This window comes from Morus notabilis, unplaced genomic scaffold, assembly GCF_000414095.1.
Source record: "Morus notabilis unplaced genomic scaffold, ASM41409v2 Scaffold1061, whole genome shotgun sequence".
Taxonomy (NCBI): Eukaryota; Viridiplantae; Streptophyta; class Magnoliopsida; order Rosales; family Moraceae; genus Morus; species Morus notabilis.
This window is the reverse complement of record NW_010363282.1, coordinates 130,469-137,100: the sequence shown is the minus strand read 5'-3', so window position 1 is coordinate 137,100 and position 6,632 is coordinate 130,469.

The following is a 6,632-nucleotide window of genomic DNA, read 5'->3' as shown; positions in this document are numbered from 1 at the left end:
ATAATTTACATTATTTGTGAAACATATGGAGTGTGTCACGTATCTTTTCAGCCTGCTTTTTTCCAAGAAAGAGATGCGGATCCTAAATTTTCTTTTAGTTCAGGGGATTTATTTACTTTCTGCATTGGGTCTGTTTTCTAATAAATTAGGTTTCTTGAGGCTGATTTCGTTTTACTAATAGACGATTCTGTGAGTTTTTTGGTTACTAGTTTGATGAGCTTCAAAGTTTTTCGGATACACCTGCCTTGTTAGTAACAAGGATTCTCTATACTTGGATGTCCAACTCTTGTTTTGCTTTCTTTAAGGTGTGGCTGTTGTTGAGGAGTGATATCGCTCACGTCCTGTGCTATGGGTTCCTCCTAGTATAAGCGCATGTAAAAAATGAAGTATATAATTAGGTTATTTATATAGCTAGCTCCGCATAAATGGTTAAAAAAAGTGTATTTGTGAGAAAAGGGAATCGTAAAAAAAGCAAGAATAGCCACGTTAGCTCATAAAAAAAATAAAAAATAAAAAATAAAAAACACCACGTAGCTCATCTTTGAGCCAGGAAAAAAATATTTATAGATAATTTTGAAAATGTACATAAAGCTGATTATTTATATATGCAAAAGGTGTAATGCCCGCCATTTATTTTAACAGATAAAAAAGGAACTTAATGATTTTGTGAGACAGTAATGTTATTTTATGAAATTTATTTAAGTAAACTAACGTTTGTGTTGAGTTGTATTACAGGTGATGGTAACAAAGGGATCAATGTGCTCGCAAGATTCATGTCCAAAAAAAAATTACGTATTTTTATTATGGGAAAATTCAGTAATAATGCATAATGGTATAAGTTATATATTATGGTGCATTATTATTTAATTATAATGATGAAACGATGCTATATTATATTATATTATATTATGATCACAATATTTTGTTTTCTATTCCCATATTATTTTATTTTATGATTTATGTTACAATGCAAATATTAATTACATGCCGATCTCGTGATTTCTTGTTGCTATGTGATTATTACATATGATATTGATTGATAATGGTTTAGGAATTTTATAAATGATTTATGGGAAGTTTATTTGATAGAGATATGCCTTAATTTGCATTCAGAGCTCAAATTCTGAATTTCTATCTCTTATTCCTTTCACACTAGCATTTGACTTGATATTCTCTTATTAAATGTGCCAATCGTGATTGGTAGACTCAAATCAGAAATTATCCGACCACTCATTCCATCTCATTCTCTCACACTCCATTTACAAAAAATAATAATAATAATAATAAATAAATAAATAAATTCTTACGATAAAATTCTCTCAGCCCTATCTTCCTTCACATATATCTCCATCTCATTCTTTCTTGCATTGACGCCCATACCAGACAAGAACTAAAAAGGTATGTTCTTGGGATTGTAATGTTTCTATACATTGATAATGGCGGCCAGGGATGAATATTTGATGAGGACGATTATGGATATATGTTATTGTATGAATAGATGATTTCTGGACACATGTATACACACAATTATATATGTGAAGATGTTGATAATTATACATATATATTTTCCTTTCTTTCATGAGAATGTTCGACGTTGGTTTTCTTGAATAATAACTATGATGATGGCTTTGAGATATTGCACAGATTGTTGTATCTATATGTATGTATATGTATGATTATATATATGTATTGTGGGTGTGTGCGCGTTCATTTATGTGAGTAAATGTGACATGTTCATAAATAATATATATATATATATATATATATAAGTTCATTGAAAACGTGATAATGGAATTATATTTAATAGTATGATTTTATCAATTATGTGATCTGTTACGTCTAAGTGTTGCTATTCTTGAGGGTGGTACTTATGTATGTGATATATATAGGTGTCTATACGTGAGATAGTTTATAATTTGTGTGATTAATCTGTTTTAGGATCCTATTGCTATTTTATTTGAATGTTACCAGTAACATGTTTATGCCTTGTTATTGAATTATATCGGTTGTTTCATGAATTTTATGAGTTAACAAACATGCTAGGAACTCATGTGTGTGTATATTTTTTTATTTGATTATTGATAATTTGGATGATGATTAAATGTGATTTCTTGATTAAACATGAATATGTAGTATTATTGTAATTATTTTAGAATTTATGCACTGATTTTGAAGTCTGTTTTCAGAGGTCAAATAAATTTGAAATTATGCATATGATATATCGTTGGAAAGCTTAATGTGATTTTTAATAAACTTGTTGTGAATTTTTGAAGCAGCATAGGTCTGGCTGTTTATACTAGTGAATGTGATTCTAGATTACAACAACAACAACAACAACAAGCCTTAATCCCAACTTAATTAGGGTCGGCTATATGGATTTCACTTTTTTACGCAGTTTTGTTTGAAATTAGACTTTCCTTAAGACCTAGATCTAGAATGTCATTCCTAACTACTTCGGTGCACGTAATTCTTAGTCTACCCTTTCCTCTCCTAGTATTAGGTATAAGAATATCCTTCTAAGTACGCACTGGTGCTTCTAGATCTAGAATGTGATTCTAGGATAAAAAAAATTATCGTTAGGACACTATTGATATACGAGTTATTAATTTATTTTAATATATGGATATTTTCTTTTGACATGAACACAACGCATTCCCAAGGCGTTCCGTCACCATGATTCGTACGATAGGTAAACAACGCATCAAGAAAGTACATTCTCATTTGCAACATGATAATTGATTATGAAAAATGTTTGAGAAATGATTTCTAATGATATTAAATGCGCGTTTGTTTCTGGTTTTGAAAACGTGAATCCTAGGAGGAAAAATTGAAATAGGAAAGAAAATCATGTTTGGAGATGTACCGTATCAAAATAAAAAACAAAAACGTTTTTGAATTTTTCCCAAAAACTTCAGCTTTTCTGAAAACGGATTAAAGTCGTTTTCATTTTTTCCCTTTTCATTTTCTCTAGCCGTTCTCTCCTCTGCCTCTCGCCGTTCTCTTCTCTCCCGCTGCAAACCAAATTCTGACAAGATGTCGTCGCGAACCATATCTGTGAATTGCGAAGACCAAAGAATGTTGCACAACACCCGACGGATCTTGGCCCAAATTGGCCGTTGTTAGAGATCGCGATTCGCAATTCTTGTGGCCAGAGAACGTCATACAACACAAGGACGGCTCTTTGCCAAGATCGATCGTCGTTGGAGATCGTGATCCACCATTATTGCAAACCACCGTTCATGATCAACAGAGATCGTTGTTCGACATTCGTCTCTCTTTCTCTCACCGCCGCCTCCGCCTCTCTCTTGCTTGCTCTCTTTACGAAACGACATATCCTTCCTCCCTCTCTCTCTCCGATCTGAGGACAACAACATTCCTATGGATTTTGAGTTTTAAGATCTTCGTCGAGGCGTGGAACTTCGCGCGTTCATCGTTATCGGAGGAAATGGCAGATCTAGTAATGGTATTTAGCAGACAAACACTATCCATTACAATCCGTTTCTTAAAGCCAAAGATTTATGTGCAGAGGGTTGTTGTTGACTAGGACCCGTTCACTTCGCTGATTCGAGTTTGTAATTCGAGTTGAGATGTGATTTTGTGTGCGAGCTTTTTGCTGTAGCAAAAAAATTAGATGTGACTGTTTCTGAGAGCTTTTTACTGTAGCAAAACTCGAATTCTAAACTCGAATCGGCGAAATGAACGGGGCCTTAGATACCCAGTACTTAAAGGTCAATATTTCTCTTTAATCTATTTTGCCACTTCACTGGAATATTTCTGTCGTTTTTTCTTAAATTTGTTGGACATTTTGTTATCCACGATTATCTACCATAACCAACGGAGAAGAGCAAATCATTTTAATTTAAAAGTAGAAAGAACAACTCTCATGATTATACTGTTAACAATGTACTACAAGAATTTCTTGAGGAATATGTTGAGTGCACGAATTGTTTGTGCATTTGATAATTGAATATGTTAAAAAAGTGGGTTTCTAATGTGACTGAAGACATTCTTTAGATTTTTTAAGGATTAATTTAGTAAATACAATATTTACTTGTAAGTACATACCAACAGATACATCCGAAATAGGTAATCAGCGACAACGTAATCACATGGTTAATTTTAGGAATCATCTAATTGATCAAATGTGGGATTCGTATATACGGCAATAATATAAGCTAAGATTATTTACTAAGTAAACTTTTTTTTTCCTAATCATTCACTAAGTTATCTTATTTTAAATTATTTATTATTTATTTGTAATGTAATTTAAATTATTATATTAATTATTAGTGTTTCTATTTGAAATTCAATTATTAATTATTTAATATATTATTATTTTAAATACTATTACATGTTTTTAAAAATGAAACTACCAAACGCAGTTTCAGTTTTTTTAGACTGAAAACAATTTTTGAAAAAATAACTACCAAACGCATTTTCAGAAATGATTCATGCCTGAAAATAAAAACGTTTTCATTTCCATTTTCATACAGAAAATAAAATCATTTTAAAACTAGTTCCATTGTTTTTTATTTTCGTTTTCGTTATCAAAATATTTATTAAACAAACATAATTTACAAATCGTTTTCATATGTGCAGAAACGTTTTCAAAAACAATATGAAACCAATTTCTGTATTTTTCTAAAAACAAATTTGATCTCTGAATTATGAGATTTTATCGGTAAAAATTGAAAAAGAATGCAGAAACTTTAATATGTACGGAGGTTTTATTCCAAATTTAACATAGCTCAAAGCATGCAATAGAGGAAATGAGAAGGACAGACAAGGAAAAAAATTAACAAACTTCTTGGAGAAGCTAATTGAGGCACTCATGTTGCCACGTGGCGGCACAGAAGAAGAGCTTTTTTACTTTTTTTTTGCTTCGTTCACTTCGCTGATTCGAGTTGAGATGTGATTTTATGTGAGAACTTTTTACTGTAGTAAAAAAGTTAGATGTGATTGTTTGTGAGAGCTTTTTACTGTAGAAAAACTCGAATTCTAAACTCGAATCAGCGAAGTGAACGGGGCCTTTATTACTCCTTTTTTTCTTTGTTCTCTTATTTTTTTTTAATCTTTATTCGACCTTTTTTTTGTGTTTTTTTTCAGAACTTTCACTGATAAGATTTCTTTATCGTTAGGGTCGGTTTCTAGCTGTTGAATATAGTCAAATAAAAAGAGCATTTTTTAATACTCATTTTTTCCTTTTCTTTTCTTATATTTTTAATCTTTATTTGGCATTCTTTTTGCGTTTTTCTTTTTGTAGAACTTTCTATGATTTAACTTTTTTACTGTTAGGGTCAGTTTCTAACTGTGAGATATGGTCAAGAGCATTTTTTTTATCTAATCTAATCTAACAAACATATAAGTGTCAAAGTTTTTTTTTTTCTATTGGCCGGCCCTCCTTTCACATCTTTTTTTCTTTTTACTTTTTTATCTCTATTTTTTATTTTGAAATTGTTTTGTTATTTTTTTGATTTTTTTACATTTTATTTTTTGCGTGTTCTTTAAATATATATTTTTTCTCAATTTACTTCTATGAAACTATTTTTTTGCATGTGTTCTTATTTTATTTTTTCTCGATAGTTTAAATAATTTTTTTCTAATATAACAATACATAAAAGAGTCAAAAGCTCTTTTTCGTGGGGTTGTCACGCGTCAGTCCCTCCATTTATCTCTTTTTTCCTCCTTAGTTCCTTCTTATCTTTATTTTTTTGTGATATTTTTTATATTTTAAATTTGTTGAGTGTTTTTTTAATATGTTGTTCCTTACTTTACTCATATGAGAGTAATTTTTTCGCATGTTTTATTATTTTATTTTTGGCTGGTTAAAATAGTTTTTTAAATATGTCCATACTTAATTTTTTTGTTGTCAATTCTTATCTTTACACATATTTCTTTTTAAAATAAATTTAAAAATCATTAAATAGTTGTATAAATAAATTTCTCATTATTAAGTAAACAATAAAATTTTCAAGTGTTTTTAACACAGTAACACGTACGGACGTCACCAAACTAGTAATAGATAAAGAAAGGATGAAATATTAATAAACCACCATACAAAAATCAACTTATCAGAAATATTTCTTAATAAATAACATAATTTAATATTTTTTTATACAACTGTACACATGTATGTTCATTTTTTCATTCAATAAAATTCGCTTTTGGGAGCTTGTAAATGCACGCGAATAACAAAATTAGGTTGTTTGGCAGTGCAGACTGGAGATTTTCAATTTTGGTCTTTGAAAAGATGCAATCCAACATTACTAGTTACTAGTCTATCTATACTCTATAATCTCTATTAGTTTTTTTTTTCTTTAATTTTTTTTCTTTTTTTTTTTTTTTTGGCTTGAAATCTCTATTAGTTATAGATTCTAGAAAATTTCCCTAAAATATATTGGGCTTCCTTAGTGGGCCTAAAATGAACAATTGAGACAATGGGCCGAATAAAACTCCAGCCCATTTTTCTTCCCTCTGTTAAACATCAAACGATATTCTTCTCTTATTTGTTTCCTTTCTTGGGAAGCGAAAGAACCTCTTCCTACTTAGTGCTGGAACTTTGGACGGGCCGCCCGCGACCGCCCGAAAAGCCCGAGGATTTGCCCGAGCCCGAACCCGACCCGCCCGAGATT